Source organism: Rattus norvegicus, chromosome X (genome assembly GCF_021556685.1).
Source record: "Rattus norvegicus strain SHRSP/BbbUtx chromosome X, alternate assembly SHRSP_T2T, whole genome shotgun sequence".
Lineage (NCBI taxonomy): Eukaryota > Metazoa > Chordata > Mammalia > Rodentia > Muridae > Rattus > Rattus norvegicus.
The window spans coordinates 96,018,028-96,041,329 of NC_141554.1; the positions used below are offsets into that span (position 1 = coordinate 96,018,028).

At 37.2% G+C, this 23,302-nt stretch overlaps 1 pseudogene; it reads right to left on the reverse strand.

The window, feature by feature from the left end:
• Positions 1 to 549: 549 nt before the first annotated feature.
• LOC147998302 (developmental pluripotency-associated protein 3 pseudogene) lies at positions 550 to 2,173 on the reverse strand (annotated as a pseudogene).
• Between the last annotated feature and the right edge of the window lie 21,129 nt (positions 2,174 to 23,302).

Consider the following 23,302-nt stretch of genomic DNA (forward strand, 5'->3'; position numbering starts at 1 on the left):
GATCAAATAAACCACCTAAACAGTCACATAACCCCTAAAGAAATAGAAGCAGTCACTAAAAGTCTCACAACTCAAAAAAGCCCAGGACCAGATGAGTTTAGTGCAGAATTGTATCGGGCCTTCATGGAAGACCTAATACCAATATTAATCACCTTTTCCACTAAATAGTAATAAAAGGAACACTATCCAATTCTTTCTTAAGATAACAAAATTGTCTTTATTACATACTTCTGCAAACTAAAATATCCAAAGATCTATTTCAATTTCCTTCTAAACCAAACTAATTCAAGTCACCTTAGTTCTCAGCCCCAGTCTTGAGGCTTCTAAAGTTCACAGAGTGCTGTGTCTCATTCTCCATTCTTTGAGTAAATTTAAATCAATCATATGAATCCAAATGTCACACATCCTATATAACTTAGAGTTATACAAGTTAGATGGTTCTCCAGCACCAATAAAAGTTTAATCTTAAAAACAATCAAAAAACAATTTTCCCATTTGTTGCCTGGTATCCTTAACAGGAAGGACACTGTACAATTTAAACAGACTGTCCTAATTCTTCCTGATTTTAGCATTCTTAGAAGAATCCCATCTTTGATAATGACAGAAAGTGCATAGGCATCAGAAGGACTCACTCTTCCCTTTATATTCATTTCCTTCAAGCCTTTTTTGTCTCTGCAGAACCTGAACAAATATTCTCATCCTTGCTCTAGGATCTTTCAGCACTGACAAGAATTTGTGGAAACTTCTCTTGGGAAAGGTCTTTGAACTTTCCTCAAAATTCTTTTATTTCTGTTCTCCACAGGCCTGCTCGAAATCATGTGATGGAGGCTGAAATAATATGCTGAGCATTTGGCACTGGGGTTCAGGGTTAGCTTTTTCATGACTTTTACTAGTATTTCTCATTGGAGGACTTCTAAATCATCAAATGAGCCCTCTTCATCTTTTGCCTGAGGAGTTTCTGAGTCCACAACTTGTTTGACTTTTTCTGATGGCTCCTACAGGGCAATGAATAGGACCCTCAAAAAAACTAGTTCTCTACAAAATTGCTTACTATTTGGAAAGCCCTAAACCCAAGTCCCAACTAGAAGAAATGAAGTTACCCAATTATTTCTATGAAGGCACAATTACATTCATACCTAAATCACTCAAAGACCCAACAAAGAAAGAGAAATTCAGACCAAATTCCCCTATGAATATTGATGCAAAAATACTCATTAAAATAATTGCAAACCGAATCCAAGAACACATCAAAATGATTTTCCATCCTCATCAAATAGGCTTCATCCCAAGGGATGCTGTGATGATTCAATATATGGAAACTCTTAACAAAATCCACTGTATAAACAAACTCAATGAAAAAAGCCATATGATTATCTCATCCAATTCTGAGAATGTATTTGACAAAATTCATCATCCCTTCATGTCAAAAGTCTTCGAAAAATCAGGAATTCAAGGTCCATACCTAAACATAGTAAAAACAATATATAGCAAACCAGTAGCCAACATCAAGCTAAATGGAGAGAAACTTGAAGCAATTCCATTAAAATCAGAGACTAGACAAGACTGTCCACTCTTTCCCTACTTATTCAATATAGTAAATATAGTACGGGAAGTCCTAGGCAGAGCAATCACTATTTTCAGATAATATGATAGTATACTTAAGTGACCCCAAAAGTTCCTAAACCTGATAAACAACTTCAGAAAAGTGGCTGGATATAAAATTAACTCAAACAAATAAGTAGTCTTCCTCTACTCAAAGTATGAAAATGCTGAGAAAGAAATTACAGAAACAACTTCACAATAGTCACAATATAGAATACCTTGGTGTGACTCTAACTATATTAGTCAGGGTTCTCTAGAGTCACAGAAATTATGGATAGTCTTTATATAGTAAGAGCATTTGTTGATGGCTTACAGTCTGTAGTCCAACTTCTCAAGAATGGTCTGCAGCTGCTATGGATGAAGTCTAAGGATCAAGCAGTTGCTCAGTCAGTCCCACAAGGAAAGTGAATGAAGAAGATAGAGTAGTCCTTCTTCCAGTGTTCTAATGTAGGTCTCCTATAGGTGTGGCCCAAATTAAAGGTATCTACCAACACGCCAAGATGTGGGATTTGCTTTGTCTCAGATGATCTTGAACTCAGAGATCTCCTTGCCTTACTCTCCTGGGATTCATAGTCAATATGCCTCAAGGTCTCTATGCTGTTGCCATCAAACTGACATTGTAACTGCATTTTCAAAAAGCCAATCTATCTTTCTATCAGACCAGCTGCTTCAGAAAGTCCATGGAGGGTGGCTCTGGCATTATGTGCTGGAAAGGCAAAGCCATAACTAGAATTAGTGTCTATGCCAGTAAAAACAAAACTTTGTCCTTTCTATGGAGGAAGTGGTCTAATGTAATCAACCTGCCACCCGGTTGCTGACTGGTCTCCTTGAGGAATTGTGCTCCATCTGGAGCTCATAGTTAGTCTCTTCTCTTGTCAAATCTGGCATTCAGCAGCAGCTGTAGCCAGGTCATCATTGGTGAGTGGAAGTCTGTCTTGTTGATATCAAACATAACCTCTATTTCTGCCTCCATGGCTACTTTGTTCATGTACCCATTGTGCAATGACAGTAATGGCTGGGGAAAGAGTCTGACTGTCCACAGAACAGGTTATCTTATCCACTTGTTTATTGAACTCCTCCTCAGCTGAAGTCACCTTTTGGTGAGCATGAGACACAAATATCTACACATCCTTTGCCTATTTTGAGAGATCTATCCACATACTTCTTCCCCAGATGTCTTTCTCATCAGTTTTTCAATTGTGACCTTTCCAAGTCCCTGACCATCTAACCAGTCCAATGACTACAGCCTATGAATCAGTGAACAATAGTACATCAGGCCATGAATTATTCCAAATAAACTGTAATACCAGGTATACTGACCAAAATTCTGTCCACTGCGAAGATTTTTGTTCACCTGTATCTTTCAGGGTTGTCCTGGAAAGGGGTTATAATGCTGCAGCTGTCCACTTCCAGGTAGTGCCTGTATAAAGTGCAGAGTCATCAGAGTCATCAGGAAACAAAGTCCTAGTCCTCTCTTCTTCATTCAGCCAATCATATGGAACACCTCTTGAGGCTGTAGGTGCATGCTTTGCAGCAAACGGCATTGTAACAGGAGTACAAACCACAGACATTTGAACAACTTCTTTATGTAACTTGCCTATGCCTTAAGGATCTGCTCAGGCCTGTTCATCTACATACCACTTCCATTTGATAATAGTTTGCTGTTGTGAATATCCTACTTTATGACTTGGAGGGTCTGATAACACCTAGCTTATGATTGGCAGTTCAGGTGACATGGTAACTTGGTGTCATATTGTCAAAAATTCATTTTCCACTAAGGCCCAATAGCAGGCCAAGAGCTGTTTTTCCAAGGGATAATAGTTGTCTGAAGATGATGGTAAAGTTTTGCTTCAAAATCTTAAATGTCTCTTCTGTGATTCACCTACAAGTGTCTGCCAGAGGTTCCAAATAGCATTTCCATCTGCTGCCATCACTTCAAGTACCATCAGTTCAGCTGTATCGTATGCTTCAGGTGATAGTGCAGTCTGCAGAGCAGCCTGTACCTGTTGTAGAGCCTTCTCCTGTTTCAGGCCCTACAAAGAGCTAGCAGGTTTTAGAGTCATTTGATAAATGAATATGACTAACACATCCAAGTGAGGAATGTGCTATATCTAGATTCCAAATAGACCCACTAAAAGTTGTGCTTCTTTCTTGGTAGTGGGAAGAGCCAGGTACATTAGCTAATTTTTCACCTTAGAAAGAATATCTCTTCCCTTGTTGTACTCTTCTTAATCCCCACTAATTTCTTAGTTCCAGGTAAGTTCCATCTATAGTCCCAGTAATGCTTTTGTAGTTCTGGTATCTTGTTAATCACAGCCAAAACAGAATCTTTAATCTTCCCTCTGAAATTTCACAAGCCAGGCCTCCAATTTCTAACACTGTTCTGAACATTATCTTCCAAGCTTCTACAGAAAATTCCACAGAACTCTTAACATGCCAATGTCTCTTCCAGCCCAAAGTTTCAAAGTAGTTCCACAGACCTCCTAAAACCATGGTCAGGATGACACAGGAATACCCCACTATGCTGGTACCAATTTTTTTTTTGTGAGGGTTTCCTTTCCTGCACAAATATCATGACCAAAAAGCAAGTTGGGAAGGAAAGAATTCATTCAACTTCCTTTTCCAAACTGCTGTTCATCACCAAAGGAAGTTAAGACTGGAACTCAAGCAAGCCATTAAATAACATTTCTCCATGGCTCCTGCATTATCTCCTGCTTCCTGACCTGCACAGGGGAAAGTTTCCTGAAGAGAACACCAATGGCTCATGCTCTAAGATCAAGAGTCAACAAATGGAAGATTCTTACAATTGCAAAGCTTCTGTCTAGCAAATAAGACTGTCAATAGTATAAAACGGCAACCAACAGATTGGGAAAAGACCTTTACCAATCCTACATCCAATAGAGGCCTAATTTCCAATATATACAAAGAACTAAGAGCTCTAGAGAACCAAGGACCCCACGGGGATGACATTAACTGAAATACCACACAAAGGGGAAGAAGAATTTTCCAAGAACGTATCCAGAGGTTAGACATAGCTTCGAAGTTGAGGGAATGGGGCCACCCATCCATCTCCAAACTTTTCACCCAGAATTGTTCCTGTCTAAAGGAAAGACATAGACAAAGGGTGGACCAAAGACTAAAAGAAAGGTCCTGCAGAGACGGCCACACTTGGGAATACATCCCACATGTAGATACCAAACCTAGACACTGTTGCAGATGCCAAGAAATTGCTTGCTGACAGGAGCCTGATATAGCTGTCTCCTGAGAGGCTCTGTCATACCATGACAAATGCAGAGGGGAATGTTAGCAGCAAATCATTGAACTAAGAATGGGGCCCTCATTGGAACAGTTAGAGAAAGGATTGAAGGAGCTGAAAGGGCTTGCAACTCCAACCAACCAGAGCACCCAGGGACTAAACCACTACCTAAAGAGGACACATGAGCAGACCCATGACTCCAGCTGCATATGTAGCAGAGTATGGCCTTGTTGGGCACCAATGAGAGGAGAAGCCCTTGATCCTGCCAAGTCTGTACCCACCAATGTAGGGGAATGTCAGGGCGGGGAGTTTGGAAGGGGTGGTTGGATTGGGAGGGGAACTCCCTCATAGAATTAAATAAAGCAGGGATGGGATAGGGGTTTTAAGGACAGGGAACCAGGAAAAAGGATAACATTTGAAATGTAAATAAAACATTCCAATAAAAATGTCAAAAATAAACAAACAAACAAACAAACAAAAAAAAAAACAAAACTGAACATATATGAGCAAGTCATGAGGGAAAATTCAGTAAGTAGCATGTCTAAATGGCCCTCAGAATTAGGTCCTTCCTCCAGTGCATTCTCTGCTTGAGCTCCTTTTATGAATTTCTTCACTGGTGAATAGTGATATGCAAACATGTAAATACTTTCCTCCCTAAGTTCCTTTGGTCATGGTATTTCATTCTAGCAATAGAAACCCTAACAAAAAGAAATTGGTACAAGGAGAGGAACATTTCTGTGACAGAATGCAGAATGAATCTTTTTTTTTAGAAGGATTGTGAAAGGACATTGAATTTTGGCTAGTAATTTAGTCAAAGTAAGTGTTGAGAACTCAGTGAGTTCTTCCGTAGGAGCTTGGAAGATAAAAATGTTGAGTGCAGTGCAGACAATAGAGGGCTGCCTTGTGAAGTTTGAGGAGAACATATTCTACAAGGCTATTTGTGTGAAGAATTTGTGTTGTCTGATTAGCTAGGACTGAACAATTGTCTGTGATTTTACTTTATTGGGACAATTGACTGGCTGGGTGCTTAGAAATCAGTGGTGATTCAGAAGAGACCAGTATTATTGAGGTGGAATCTGGGAAGTGTTTCCTCATAGTCAACACATAGAAGCTGTGTTCCAGAGGTAACCAAGGTGTTACCTCCTGCTGGCAGCTGATCTTGGTAGTATTATCATCCTGTAGAGCAGCTGAGCCTTGTGATAAATGGCAGTGTGTGAGTCCCTGCAGATCTCCCAGGAGAGGATTTGGTGAAAGTGCAGTTTAGTTGTAACAAGAGATTCCAACATTTTGAAGTTAGCAATAGCATAGTATGATCATGAAGAAGAATAGCAGCTACGGAGGTAATCCAGCCTGAAAATAAGAAACAATCTGTGTGCGCTGCAGAGCGGAGAGAGAAAATATGTGCACCAAGCCCTTTGGAGGACCTCAGAGAATTGTGATTGAATTCTAGATACTGGATATTCAGTTATTTGTGCTGTTGAAGTTTGGTTTTGCTTCATTTAGATTGTGACTATGCCCTGTTTATTTCCTATTAAATTGAAACGTATTTATTTTTTAAAATTTTATAGAATCCCACAAATAACAAACTTTAAACTTTAAAAAAGGATACTTTTGGAGTATTACAGAGATGTCAAAGGAGATTTTAAAGGAGGAAATGTTTTTAAAGAGACTGAAATCTTAGGTGAATTCTTAAAAGCTTGGAGAGTTTTCAAGTTATAAAATAATTTATATTGTAATATCTTTACTAATTTGTAATCCTGAGGATGAGCAAGTAAAGAAATATTGTGGCTAAAGGATGGTGTGTATTTGTGTCAGGTTTACAAGGCAGAGTGGGGGGGGGTAAACATCAACATGACATAAGCTGTAGTCATATGATTGGAGGAAAACTCAGTTATCTAAAATGTCTCCAAGATAACATGCCCCTTTCAGACAATTAAGTAGGATTCATATGTACTCACAGGGCCTGAAGCAGCAAATTTGGTTTCTGTATGTCTCCGCACCATGTTCTCTGAATATGTGTTATAACTGTTAGTTTGGTGTTTTGCAGTATTCATAACAGCAGTAATGAGTGATTCTCTAACTCTTTTTCTTGCTTGAGACTTTTTTGTTCTATTATGTTCTCTTGCCCAGACTTTATATGAGGCCTTGTCTTATTGTTTCTTATTTTGTCCCCGTTGATTGTTATATCTTATAGAACTGTTATTTTCTGTAAAGAAAAGAGGAGGAGTGAATGTTTTGGAGAGGAGTGGTATAGAAGATTTTGCAGGAGTGGAGGGAGAGGAACTTATGTTCAGGTTATATTGTACATGAGAAGAATATATTATTGAATAAACAGCAAAACATAGTTTTGATGATCCTGGGAGGCCTGGTGTTATCTGAGGAGAGAAGGGGGATGAATCTGGGAGAAAGGAGAGTTATAGGAGGGGAGGAAGATACTAGATGGAGGGGGAAATGCAGTAAGGATATATGTGAGATAAGAATATTTCTCTATTTCTGGTGTTTTTTCAAACTGATACAACCAGTCTGGACATCATTCTCGAGGTTTCTCAAAACATTGGAAATAGTTCTACCTGAAGACCCAGCGATAGTATCTCTGGGCATATACTGAAATGATGGTCCACCTTACTACACTATATTCAGAGCAGCTATATTTATAAATAGCCAGAAACTGGAAGCAACTTAGATGTCCACCGATGGAAGAAAGAATGCAGAAAATGTGACTCATTTTCACAATGGAATATTATTCAGCTATTAAAAATGAGGGCATCAAGAATTTTGCAGAAAAATGGATGAAATTAGAAAATATCATACTGAGTAAGGTAACCCAGACCCAAAAGAACATGCATGGCATTTACTCACTGATAAGAGAATATTTGCCAAAAAGTACATAATATCCATGGTATAACCCAGAGACCCCAAGAAGTTTAACAAGAAGGAAGACCCAAATGAAGATGCCCACCCCTGCCCACATCCCTGACCCAAGAGGAAACTGTATAGTGCCTCTGGGTTCCTGGAGATAAGGGCCAGGAGCAGCAGGTCCCCTGCATATGAGACACCACTGGAACCTGAAGGGACCAACCAGATAAACAGTTCTCTGAACCCAAATCCCATGGTAGGGAGAGCTAAACCTTCAGAGATGCAGACACGCCTGGGAAACCAGAAGAGACTACACTCTGCCCACATTACGGTTCCAGAGGAAAACCCCAAACACCATCTGGAACCCTGGTGCATGGAAGCTCCCGGAAAGGGCTGTGCAGATCTTCCTGGTTGCTGCCCCCGCAGAGAGCTCGTAAGCAGCACCCCATGAACAAACTTGAGCCTTGGGACCACAGGTAAGACAAACATTCCTGCTCCAAGCGACCTGCCTGGTGAACTCAGGATACAGGCCCACAGGAACAGCTGAAGACCTGTAGATAGGAAAAACTACACACCCGAAAGCAGAACACTCTGTTCCCATAACTGCCTGAAAGAAAACAGGAAAACAGGTCTATAGGACCCCTGACACAAAGGCTTATAGGATAGCCACTGTCAGAAATAGAAGAACAAAGTAACACTAGAGATAATCTGATGTCCAGAGGCAAGCGCAGGAACCCAAGCAACAGAAACCAAGACTACATGGCATCATCGGAGCCCAATTCTCCCACCAAAGCAAACACAGAATATCCAAACACACCAGAAAAGCAAGATCTAGTTTCAAAATCATATTTGATCATGATGCTGAAGGACTTCAAGAAAGACGTGAAGAACTCCCTTAGAGAAACACAGGAAAACATAAATAAACAAGTAGATGCCTACAGAGAGGAATCACAAAAATCCCTGAGATAATTCCAGGAAAACACAATCAAACAGTAGAAGGAATTAAAAATGGAAATAGAAGCAATCAAGAAAGAACACATGGAAACAACCCTGGATATAGAAAACCAAAGAAGAGACAAGAAGTCGTAGATACAAGCATCAACAACAGAATACAAGAGATACAAGAGAGAATCTTAGGAGCAGAAGATTCCATAGAAATCATAGACTCAACAGTCAAAGATAATGTATAGGGGAAAAAGCTACTGGTACAAAACATACAGGAAATCCAGGACTCAATGAGAAGATCAAACGTAAGGATAATAGGTATAGAAGAGAGTGAAGACTCCCAGCTCAAAGGACCAGTAAATATCTTCAACAAAATCATAGAAGAAAACTTCCCTAACCTAAAAAAAGAGATACCCATAGGCATACAAGAAGTCTACAGAACTCCAAATAGATTGGACCAGAAAAGAAAGACCTCCCGACACATAATAGTCAAAACACCAAATGCACAAAATAAAGAAAGAATATTAAAAGCAGTAAGGAAAAAAGGTCAAGTAACATATAAAGGCAAACCTATCAGAATCACACCAGACTTTTCACCAGAGACTATGAAAGCCAGAAGATCCTGGACAGATGTCATACAGACCCTAAGAGAACACAAATGACAGCCCAGGTTACTGTATCCTGCAAATCTCTCAATTAACATAGATGGACAAACCAAGATATTCCATGACAAAACCAAATTTCACAATATCTTTCTACAAATCCAGCACTACAAAGGATAATAAATGGTAAAGCCCAACATAAGGAGGCAAGCTACCCCCTAGTAAAAGCAAGAAACTAATCATCTTGGCAACAAAATAAAAAGAAGAAAAGCACACTAAGATAACCTCACATCCAAATATGAATATAACAGGAAGCAATAATCACTATTCCTTAATATCTCTCAACATGAATGGTCTCAACTCCCCAATAAAAAGACATAGATTAACAAAGTGGATATGCAATGGGGTCCCTGCATTTTGCTGCCTATAGGAAACACACCTCAGAGACAAAGACAGACACGACCTCAGAGTGAAAGGCTAGAAATCAATTTTTCAAGAAAATGGTCGGAAGAAGAAAGCTGGAGTAGCCATTCTAATATCAAATAAAATCAATTTTCGACTAAACGTCATCAAAAAAGATAAGGAAGGACACTTCATATTCATCAAAGGAAAAATCCACCAAGATGAACTCTCAATCCTAAATATTTATGCCCCAAATACAAGGGCACCTACATATGTTAAAGAAATCTTAGTAAAGCTCAAAACACATATTGCACCTCACACAATAATAGTAGGAGATTTCAACACCCCACTCTCATCAATGGACAGATCATGGAAACAGAAATTAAACAGAGACATAGACAGACTAAAAGAAGTCATGAACCAAATGGGCTTAACCGATATGTATAGAACATTCTACACTAAAGCAAAAGTATGTACATTCTTCTCACCTTCTCATGGTACATTCTGCAAAACTGACCATATAATTGGTCAAAAAATGGGCGTCAACAGGTACAGACAAATAGAAATAATCCCATGCGTGCTATCAGACCACCACGGCCTAAAGATGGTATTCAAAAACAATAATGGAAGAACGCCCACATATACGTGGAAGTTGAACAATGCTCTACTAAATGATAACCTGGTCAAGGAAAATAAAGAAAGAGATAAAGGACTTTTTAGAATTTAATGAAAATGAAGGTACAGCGTACCCAAACTTATGGGATACAATGAAAGCTGTGCTAAGAGGAAAACTAATAGCGCTGAGTGCCTGCAGAAAGAAACAGGAAAGAGCATATGTCAGCAGCTTGACAGCACACCTAAAAGCTCTAGAACAAAAAGAAGGAAATACACCCAGGAGGAGTAGAAGGCAGGAAATAATCAAACTCAGAGCTGAAATCAACCATGTTTTAACAAAAAGGACATAGAAAGAATTAACAGAACCAAAAGTTGGTTCTTTGAGAAAATCAACAAGATAGATAAACCCTTAGCCAGACTAATGAGAGGACACAGAGAGTGTTTCCAAATTAACAAAATCAGAAATGAAAAGGGAGACATAACTACAGATTCAGAGGAAATTCAAAAAATCATCAGATCTTACTATAAAAGCCTATATTCAACAAAACTTGAAAATCTGCAGGAAATGGACAATTTCCTAGACAGATACCAGGTACCGAAGTTAAATCAGGAACAGATAAACCAGTTAAATAACCCCATAACTCCTAAGGAAATAGAAACAGTCATTAAAGGTCTCCCAACCAAAAAGAGCCCAGGTTCAGATGGGTTTAGTGCAGAATTCTATGAGACCATCATAGAAGATCTCGTACCAATACTATCCAAACTATTCCACAAAATTGAAACAGATGAAGCACTACCGAATTTCTTCTATGAAGCCAAAATTACTCTTATGCATAAATCACACAAAGACCCAACAAAGAAAGAGAACTTCAGACCAATTTCCCTTATGAATATCGAAGCAAAAATACTTAATAAATTCTGGCAAACTGAATTCAAGAGCACATCAAAACAATCATCCACCATGATCAAGTAGACTTCATCCCAGGCATGCATGGATGGTTTAATATATGGAAAACCATCAACATGATCCATTACATAAACAAACTAAAAGAACAAAACCACATGATCATTTCATTAGATGCTGAGGAAGCATTTGACAAAATTTAACACCCCTTCATGATAAAAGTCCTGGAAAGAATAGGAATTCAAGGCCCATACCTAAACATAGTAAAAGCCATATACAGCAAACCAGTTGCTAACATTAAACTAAATGGAGAGAAACTTGAAGCAATCCCACTAAAATCAGGGACAAGACAAGGCTGACCACTTTCCCCCTACTTATTCAATATAGTTCTTGAAGTTCTATCCAAAGCAATCAGATAACAAAAGGAGGTCGAGGGGATACAGATCGAAAAAGAAGAAGTCAAAATATCACTTTTTGCAGATGATATGATAGTATATTTAAGTCATCCAAAAAGTTCCAGCAGAGAACTACTAAAGCTTTTAAACAACTTCAGCAAAGTGGCTGGGTATAAAATTAACTCAAATAAATCAGTAGCCTTCCTCTATACAAAAGAGAAACTAGCCGAGAAAGAAATTAGGGAAATGACACCCTTCATAATAGACCCAAACAATATAAAGTACCTTGGTGTGACTTTAACCAAGCAAGTAAAAGACCTGTACAATAAGAACTTCAAGACTCTGAAGAAAGAAATTGCAGAAAATCTCAGATGATGGAAAGATCTCCCATGCTCATGGATTGGCAGGATTAATATAGTAAAAATGGCCATTTTACCAAAAGCGATCTACAGATTCAATGCAATTCCCATCAAAATACCAATCAATTTCTTCAAAGAGTTAGACAGAACAATTTGCAAATTCATCTGGAATAACAAAAAACCCAGAATACCTAAAACTATCCTCAACAATAAAAGCACTTCTGGGGGAATCGCTATCCCTGTACTCAAGCAGTATTACAGAGCAATAGTAATAAAAACTGCATGGTATTGGTACAGAGACAGACAGATAGACCAATGGAACAGAGTTGAAGACCCAGAAATGAACCCACACACCTATGGGCACTTGATCTTTGACAGAGGAGCCAAAACCATCCAATGGAAAAAATATAGCATTTTCAGCAAATGGTGCTGGTTCAACTGCAAGTCAACATGTAGAAGAATGTAGATCGATCCATGATTATCAACCTGTACAAAACTTACGTCCTAGTGGATCAAGGACCTCCACATCAAACCAGATACACTCAAAGTAATAGAAGAAAAACTAGGGCAGCATCTCGTACACATGGGCACTGGAAAAACTTTCCTGAACAAAACACAAATGGCTTATGCTCTAAGATCAAGAATCGACAAATGGGATCTCATAAAACTGCAAAGCTTCTGTAAGGCAAAGGACACTGTGGTAAGGACAGAACGGCAACCAAGAGATTGGGAAAAGATCTTTACCAATCCTAAAACAGATAGAGGGCTTATATCCAAAATATACAAAGAACTCAAGAAGTTAGACTGCAGGGAGACAAATAACCCTATTAAAAATGGGGTTCAGAGCTAAACAAAGAATTCACAGCTGAGGAATGCCGAATGGCTGGGAAACACCTAAAGAAATGTTCAACATCTTTAGTCATAAGGGAAATGCAAATCAAAACAACCCTGAGATTTCACCTCACACCAGTGAGAATGGCTAAGATCAAAAACTCAGGTGACAGCAAATGCTGGCGAGGTTGTGGAGAAAGAGGAACACTCCTCCTTTGTTGGTGGGATTGCAGACTGGTACAACCATTCTGGAAATCAGTCTGGAGGTTCCTCAGAAAATTGGACATTGAACTGACTGAGGAACAAGCTATACCTCTCTTGGGTATATACCCAAAAGATGCCCCAACATATAAAAAAGACACGTGCTCCACTACGTTCATAGCAGCCTTATTTATAATCGCCAGAAGCTGGAAAGAACCCAGATGCCCTTCAACAGAGGAATGGATACAGAAAATGTGGTACATCTATACAATGGAATATTACTCAGCTATAAAAAACAATGACTTTATGAAATTCATAGGCAAATGGTTGGAACTGGAAAATATCATCCTGAGTGAGGTAACCCAATCACAGAAAAACACACATGGTATGCACTCAGTGATAAGTGGCTATTAGCCCAAATGCTTGAATTACCCTAGATGCCTAGAACACATGAAACTCAAGACGGATGATCAAAATGTGAATGCTTCACTCCTTCTTTAAAAGGGGAACAAAAATTCCATTGGCAGGGAATAGAGAGGCAAAGATTAAAAGAGAGACAGAAGGAACACCCATTCAGAGCCTGCCCCACATGTGGCCCATACATATACAGCCATCCAATTAGACAAGATGGATGAAGCAAAGAAGTGCAGACCGACAGGAGCCGGATGTAGATCTCTCCTGACAGACACAGCGAGAATACAGCAAATACAGAGGCGAATGCCAGCAGCAAACCACTTTACTGAGAACAGTACCCCCGTTGAAGGAATCAGAGAAAGAACTGGAAAGCTTGAAGGGGCTCGAGACCCCTTATGAACAACAATGCCAAGCAACCAGAGCTTCCAGGGACTAAGCCACTACCTAAACACTATACATGGACTGACCCTGGACTGTGACCTCATAGGTAGCAATGAATATCCTAGTAAGATCACCAGTGTAAGGGGAAGCCCTGGCTCCTGCTAAGACTGAACTCCCAATGAACGTGATTGTTGGGGGGAGGGCGGCAATGGGGGGAGGATGGGGAGGGGATCACCCATAAAGAAGAGGAAGGGGAGGGGTTAGGGTGATGTTGGCCCGTAAACCGGGAAAGGGAATAACACTCGAAATGTAAATAAGAAATACTGAAGTTAATAAAAAAAATTTAAAAAAAAAAGAAAATGGACCTCCATTGGCCCCTCATTCGTCCAGTAGTGCTTGACAGCTTTGACGTGCATTATACTCAAGTGCTTTGCTTACAGAAAATGCTGTTTCTCTCTGTCCTGACATCACTGACGAGAAGGGATTGTTTACACATGCTGATCAGAGCAGACTTTCCATTACTGTGCATTAGAGATACTGCTCTCTTCAGAGTGTCTGTGAACCTTTGTTTAAACCAACACTAGCCAGTTTTAAAAGTCAAAATATTTATAAAAACGGTTGTATAGTTTTTAAGTTATTTTTCTAAGGTGTGGCTTTTCTGTAACCATGGTAGTACCCTAGACCATGCATCTGGGATACACAGAGTGTTGTCTCTGGGCACACTCGTGGCAGGTGTCATTCATCTCTGTTTTGGGTACTAGGTATGAGCCCTATCTCCTCTAACCAAGCAAATGAAATATCTTCAAACATGACAGGAACTCTTCAAGTCTCCGATGAACAACTTGACGAAGTTTTGAAATGATGGAAACACTTCCAATGCTCATGGATTGGCAGGATGAATGTAGTAAAATGGTCATCTTGTTGAAAGCAATCTACAGATTTGATATAATCCCCATCAAAATTCCAACTAAATTCTTCATAAGGTTAAAAAGAGCAATTTGCAAATTCATCTGGCATAACAAATTGGCCAGGATAATAAAAACTATCCTCAACAATAAAATAACTTCTGGGGGAATCACCATTACTTATGTCCAACCATATTACAAAATAATAGTGATGAAAACTCTATGATATTGTTGCAGAGACAGGCAAGTAGATCGGTGGAATAGAATTAGAGACTAAGAATTGAACCCACATAGCTATGGTCACGATTTTTGACAAAACATCTAAAATCATCCAGTGGGGAACAAAACAGTATTTTCAAAAATACTAGTTAAACTGGTGATCAGCATGTCTAAAAATGCAAACTGATTCATTCTTATCACCTTGCACAAAAATCAAGTCCAAGTGGATATTGGACCTCCCCATAAAATCAGATATACTGAAACTAATATAAGAGAAAGTGGGGAAGAACGTCGAACACATGGGCACAGGAAACAATTTCCTGAACAGGAATTATGCTCTAAGATTAAGAATTGGCAAATAGGGCCTCATAAAATTGCAAAGTTTCTGCAAATCAAGTGACATGGTCAACATGACAAAACATCAACCGACAGATTGGGAAAACATTATTATCAATTCTACATCTAATAGTAGGCCAATATCCAATAAAAAGAAATAAAGAAGTTAAACTCCAAAGAATCAAATAACCATTTTTAGAAATGGGCTACAGAGTTAAACAAAAAATTCTCAACTGAGGAATATCAAATGGCTGTGAATTACCTAAAGAAATGTTCAATGTCCTTAGTCATCAGGGAAATGCAAATCAAAACAACCCTGAAAGTCTCCCTCACAGGAGTCTGAATGGCTAAGGTAAAAAACTCATGTGAAAATAGATGCTGGAGAGGATGTGGAGAAAGAGGAAAACTTGTCTGTTGTTGGTGGGATTGCAAGCTGGTACAACCACTCTGGAAATCAGTCTGGGGGTTCCTCAAAAATTAGACACTGAGGGCCCAGATATACCGCCTTTGGGCATACATCTGAAGAGTCTCCAACATATAACAAGGGTACATGCTCTATGATGTATAGCATACAGCATATTTTTATTTCATAGCAGCCTTTTTTATCATGACCAGAAGCTAGAAAGAACCCAGATGTCCTTCAACAGAGGGATGAATACAGAAAATGTGGAACTTTTACACAATGTAATACTACTTAGCTATGAAATTGGTAGGCAAATGGATCGAACTTGAAAATATCATCCTGAGTGAAGTAGCCCAACCATAAGAGAACATACAGGCTATGAATTCACTGATAAGCAGTTATTAGCTCTAATGCTAGGAATATCCAAGATACCATTCACAAAACACTTGAAGCTCAAGAAGAAGGAAACCAAATTGTGGATGCTTTAAGACTTTCTTAGAAATGGGAATCAAACAATCACAGGTGAAATATGGAAGCAAAATGTGGGGTAGAGGCTGAAAGACCATTTGGAGACTGCCCCACATGGAGATAAATCCAATATACAGCCACCAAACACAGACAATATTGTGGATGTCGAGAAGTGCCTACTGACAGGAGTCTGATATACCTGTCTCCTTAGAGGTTCTTCCAGAGTTTGACAAGTACAGAGGTTGATGCCTGCAGCCAACCATTGACCTGAGAATGGGGTCCCAATGGAGGAATTTGAGAAAGGACTGAAGTAGCTGAATGGGTTTGAAACCCCACAAGTAGAAAAACAATATCAACTTACCAGATTCCCCTGAGCTTCTAGGGACTAAACCACCATCTCAAGAGAACACAGAGATGGATTTATGGTTCCATCTGCATATGTAGCAGAGGGTGGCCTTTTAGGGCACCAATGGGAGGATTGGCCCTTGTTCCTGTAACGATTTGATGCCTCAGTGTAGGGTAATGTCAGGGTGAGGAAATAGGAAGGAGTGGGTGGATGGGTGAGGGCATACCCTCATAGTAGCTGGGGGGCGGTGTGCGATAGCTGGTTTCTGGGGGTATTCCAGGAAAGGGGATAACATTTAAAATGTAAATTAAAAAACAATCTAATAAAAAAAGAAAAAAATGGAGCACAAAGTTAAACAAAGAATTCTCAACTGAGGAATCTTGAATGGCTAACGAAGCAGCTATAGAAATGTTCAATGTCCTTACTCTTCAGGAAAATGCAAATCAAAATGAGCATGAGAGTCCACCTCATACTAATCAGAATGATTTAGACCAAAATCTTAGGTGATAACATATTCTGGCAAGGATGTGGAGAAAAGAGAAGACATTGCTGGTAGGATTACAAGCTGGTAAAACAATATTGGAAAACAATGTGGTGACTCTTTTCCTTTGTACATTAGCAAAATGTCCTTTTATCATTACTTAGAAGCATACTGAAATTGCCTTTGAATTAGCTATTTTGAATGTCATCATTTTCAATTGTATGTTATCAGTGTTCTCTGAAGCAAACAATTTTGCCTATTATTCTCTCGTTATGATTCTTTGTATTTTAACACATTCCACACTAAAAGAATGACTCAGAAACAGTTTTGTATGTTATTTATTTAGAATGAAATATGGGCCTCTTTTTTTTTTTAAGTTTTCATACGTCTTGAAATGTAACTCAGATATCCGGCTTTAGGTTTATATACTCAGTTAAATACACTAAAAATAGTTTTTGTTTCTTTCTTTTGGATAAAGTCGAATCATTCTGCAAGGATACAAAATATACTTTTGTCATTAATGCAGCTTAGGGAGAAAGGTATTGAGATCCCTAATTTTAGATGAAGTTTTTACACAGTAATGCACATTTTTTTTTGATTTTGGATGAATGGTCTAAAATTGTATGCTTTATTTTTCTATTACCATCAGAATTTTTAACAAAATATATTGTGACTGAAAATTCAGGAAATTTACTTAGGTAAAATATTTATTAAATTCCTTTCTTTATTGAGTTTGAAGATATATTCATGAACAAGTATAATTAGGCTTAAGACAAAGTATATCCAAACTAAGTTAGATGTTCTACCTCAAAACTACAACTTATTTCAGTACTTAGTGGCTTGAAAAATTATCTTTTATTTAAAGTTCATTAGTACTGAAAACTGAACAGGTGTCAGGTGGACTCACTCAAATATCTGGATATGCCTTGAAAAACTCAACAGGTTATCTACATTTTGTGTCTTAACTCTGGCTACTGAATGATTTTTTTTTTGTTTCTGTTATGAGTGCTGATCTTTAATGTCTTATATGTTATCCCTATTCATGTATACTATATTCTACCTGTCACACCTCAATTAAAAAATACTAGAAATGCCAATTTCTTACCACACAAACAAATGTACACATGGATACACTTGGAGACATGCATACATCCGATACACACAGATACACAAAAACATGCACACATAAACACACACAGAACATACACACACACACAAATACACACACACACACACACACACACACACACACACAAGCACACACACACACCATAATTCTATATGAATCATTTAAGCTTACTTGTAGTATACCATTCTTCAGGCACTCAAATTCTCTTCGTTGAAGTACATTTAAAAAATATCCAAATTTCAGAATGGGCATGGTTAATATTGTAAGGACTGTCCTTAACAAGTTCCAGACTCTGTTTAATCAACTCATTTTTATGACAGTAGTGACAAAACCCAGAGAAAGTAAAGTGGTCCGTCCATAATGTAAACTTCTCATTGAAAAGAGTGCTGACATATTTAGAGTCATATTTAGCAGCAAGTGCGGTGGGTAGAAAAGTCTAAAAAGAAGCAATAATACATGAAACAATTTGTACAGTATAGGTAACTTTTTTCGTATTTAAGAAATATGATAGATGTTTAAGATTATACGGTATATATAAATATACAAAAAGAAGGTGTAGCTCATATAAATAAATTGTTAAGCTAGAGTCTTGAAGTCTATGAAATGATTGTAAAATTTATAATTATCGTAATTGGGATTAAGGTTTTATACATTCATGTAGAGCATGTTATTTTACTTTCACACTTGTTTCTCTATCTGATTTTTCTACTGTTGTGAGCTGTTTTCCAAATATCTGTATGTTATAGATATCAATGATTCATACTAATTTTCATTGGTACCATAAATATTAGTAAGCAAAATTTTTATATCTTACAGTGGAATTAGATTAAATTAAATGTTGATTTAAATTTTGTAGAGACTTCCAAATTGACTGTTTTGCTAGAATATGTTTGAGGTGCTTCAGTAGAATATTTCAGGCACTGGAATATTGTAGTAAAATGTGTAAGCATAATTGATCTCTTTCTGTTTTTTATTAGTGAAATCAGTAACATCACTGAAATAATTAGTGCTGATAAATTTGCTATTTAAAGATGACCTACAGAATTATCAGCTAATGAAATATTTGGAACACATTTAAGTTATCTCTTGATTTTCTTGGAATTTTTAGTATTTTTTCGTTGTTTGTTGTCATTACTATTACTTTGGAAGCATGAGGGAAGGCCATTTCTTTTCTATTGGTACTCAAATAGAGTGAGAAAAATTAAATTAAAAATGTACTGTGAACTAATGCTCAGTCAAAGTAAAGTTGGAAATTTCATAGCAGAAGATAATTCCAGGGTTCAAATCCATAATGAGCCATGAGAGTGAACCTGTGAAGGAAGTCAGAGGTTAATTATTAAGTGGTAAACAATGGCTCTGACATTGCAGAGAAATTACCAGATAACAATGATAATATAAGGAAATAAATTTTTGACAAACACACTTTAGATCAGTACTTACTTCTTATAATAGCTAAGAATAAAATTATCTCAGAAACATCCAGTTTGTCCATATGTTAGAGTGAAAACAGTTGCATTTGTTATATTTCATATTCATATTAGAGAAAGACCTTGAATACTTCATTAGCCTTAAAGTTCATGGGGCGATTGCTTTCTTTTACTTTGATGACACTGTAGACGTCATGTTCCTATATTTTATATTAAGAAATGTAGCCATTTAAAATTAGTAAATCTGTATTCTACATTTATGTTTCCTCAGTTTTATTATCCTACCCATTGTATAGACAAATATATTTCCTTATTATTTTAATACACAAAATCATTTGAAAAATCTTCCATTAATACTTGAGTCATTAGAGCTTATAATTTACAGAAAGACTATTTGTCTAATGAATCAATTATGTTTTTTCCTATTAAGCATTTTTATATTCACTGGACATTATTGTTTCTTTGCCATAGGTATCTGTCTATTATCATGAACAATGCAAGTATATTACTAAATCGAGACTCTTGTTATAATTTAACAGTGTCATGTGTCTTAGAATTTTTATTGATGTGATAAAATACCATGACCAAAAGCACATTCTGGAGAAAAGTGTTTATTTGATTTATATATCCGCCACATCACAGTCAATCTTTGAAGGAAGTTAAAACAGCAACTCAAGACAGGAACCTGGAGGCTGTAATTGAAGTACATGTCATGGAGAAATGCTGTTTATGGATTTTCTCTTCTTAGCTTGCTGAGTTTATTTTTTCCTTTATATGCTACTGTTATGTCCCCAGGAATGGTACCACCTAGAGAGGGCCTAATCTCCTATATTAGACACAAATCCAGGAAATGTCACACAGACTTGCCTTGTAGAACAATCAGATGGAAACACTTTCACAGTGGAGGTTTCCAGATAAACTGAGTTTGTGTGTCCAGCCTAATGAAATAGCACAAATCTAGCACCAATTTCCTTTGTTAATGTGGCACACAAATATTCAACTACAACTAAAAATCTCATATTAATAATGTCATTATAGTATAAAATTTAAATAAGTTTTAAAATTCCACAATCTTTAAAAATCTCAGTACTTAAAGGTAAAAACCTGCAAAATATTCAGTCTCTTAACTGTATGTAGGTTCCTATAGAATAAAATCTAAAAAAAAATAAATTAAATACTTGGTATTTCAAGAGGGAATAATCATAAGACAGATACAAACAACAAAAAATTTCTACAGTATAAATGTAAATATCTCAGTGCTTGATAGCTAGGACCCACTCATGTTCATCTAGATTCCCAAACACCCAAGCATCACCACTTCAGTTCTGCCTTCCATAGCATAAGCAAGTTATTGCTTGGCTCAAGTCTGCTCTACTCCACAGATGGCATTGTTCTTAGTATTGCTCTTTAATCTCTAATATGTGAGTTTCCTATGCAATTGAGATTCCCACTTTACCAATGCTCTTCTTGTTCTCCCTTCAGAGACATCATACCTATTACATACTATCAGGCCTCAGCAGCTATTCATGACATCTTCATGTTGTCAAGACCAGTATAACCTAGGTTACTCCTAGATATTACCAAATTCGGCTACCAGCATGATATGCAACCCTGACTCCCCCGGACCACAACTTTTTTTTTTAAATATTCATTTAATCTTCCTTTACAATCTAGATTTTATCCCCCTCCCAGTCCACCCTCTAACTGTTCCACATCCCACACTTCCCTCCATCTCCATAAGGATGTTTCCAGACCCCCACACCCCACTGCACCAAACTACCCCACTGCCTGGGGCCTCCAGTCTCTTGAGGGTTAGGTGCATCTTCTCTGATTGAGTCCAGACCCACAGGTCCTCTGCTGTACATGTGTTGGGAGACTCATATCAGCTGATATTTGTTGCCTGGTTCATTGTTTGAGAGATCTCCTGGTTCCAGGTCTGTTGAGAATGCTGGTCTTCCTATGGTACTTGGATAGGATTGTGTTGAATCTATAGATTGCTTTGGTAGGATGGCCATTTTTAATATGTTAATTCTGCCAATCTGTGAGCATGGGAGATCTCTCCATTTTCTGAGTTCTTTGATTTCTTTCGTAGGAGACTTAAAATTATTGTCATATAGATCTTTCACTTGTTTGGATAGAGTTGTTATTTTTCCCTTCTTTTGTATCTCACTACCACTTACTTGCCCATGGTTGGCATGAACTTCAGTAGCCTAACCCCTCACACATACAGCATTAATCTAGAAATAATCTCATATGTTTGCCTGAAAGGTCAATATGACAGAAGTATTCTATCAAGGAGGTTCCCTCTTCCCAGATAACCCTAGCTTGTATTATTCTGACAACATCTAGCTAGCACTCCATGAGCAAAATTGTCAAAGTAATGTGGGGAGAATCTGCCCAAAGAAATTTATCTTTGATAAGGATGAAATGCATAACATAGTGCTAGGTTCAAGCTAATAAAAATATTTATAGTTGGCGTTATATAAAACTATCTATACACAGTTATGAATTCTGAAGTCAACTTACCTTTAGGCATCCTTAAATATTCAAAATGGCTCAAAAACTAGTTTCTTCCACACAGTTTACAAAAGGGAAATGATAGTGAACGTTTTCCTATGCTTTTTACTTAGGAAAATAATAATATTTAATATGAGAGCTATTTATACTAATATCCATATTTATTTAATCAGGCACCAATTTAATTAATTTCTAACACTCTGTGTACCCTAATTACCTGGATAGATATGTCTAGATTGTTATATAGTATGATAATGTTATGCTAGTTCCTTCAACTTGCTTAAAACTATACTTCTGTCTTTATTCCATTGGCTAGAACCCAATTATTCACCTGGCATAGCTAAATTGTCCACAGTTTCTTTAAATTCCATATGCTCCATCAAGTGTAAATTCTGTTCATTCAGATAGTAACTGTGAAACTGCCCATTAAGACATATGTGTGCCTATATTGATTCATAAGGGACCATTTAATGATGAAGATGATTTTCCCAGTTATCTATGATATACATTAAAATATATATTAGATTTTTACTATTATTAAGTTGAAATAATAAAAGCATACAAAATATTGAAAATTGAGCGTCTTTGTTATTAAGATATATGAAGTTTTCAAAAGTACTTGGGGGTTACAAAAACATGATTGGTGAGTAGGTAAATGAATGATTAATGTATTAATATTTTTAATATCTTAGGCACCAATTTTACTTTCTGAAAAGATATAAATATTCCTCTGGTAATAATAATTCTAAAATATGAATTAATGTATAATTTTTAAATATACTCTTAAGTGAGATACTCTATTCCTGAATACTTTGCCTTGGTATATAATAAAGATATAACATATAATATGTAGTGAATAAATAATGATGAGTTTATTATCTGAGAACATAGGGAAAACACTAGCAAATATGGTCCAGAAAACATAAGTCCAGCTTTATAATTTTATTACAGATTATATAATACCTCATACCTAATATTTCTACAAACTCTGGGGTGGGAGTTTCTCCTCTGCCGTCTTTAATTGTATATATTATGTCAAGAGTATTACAACATGTAATTAGATGACTAGTAGTACAATATCAAATGTCAACCATATTTAATATCATGTACTCATGAATTTAACACATTATTCAGCATTTCATATGCTTGTAGCAAAATAAGTGATTTAACCTTTATGTTGAACATGCTGCTTTATTATAAATCATATTCATCTATATTTCAGATAATCTGAAAGTTTCCATTTGGTGAATGTGAAGAGAACTAGTAAGAGCATAGACTGAAAATGGTGTACATCAACAGCTCTGGGAA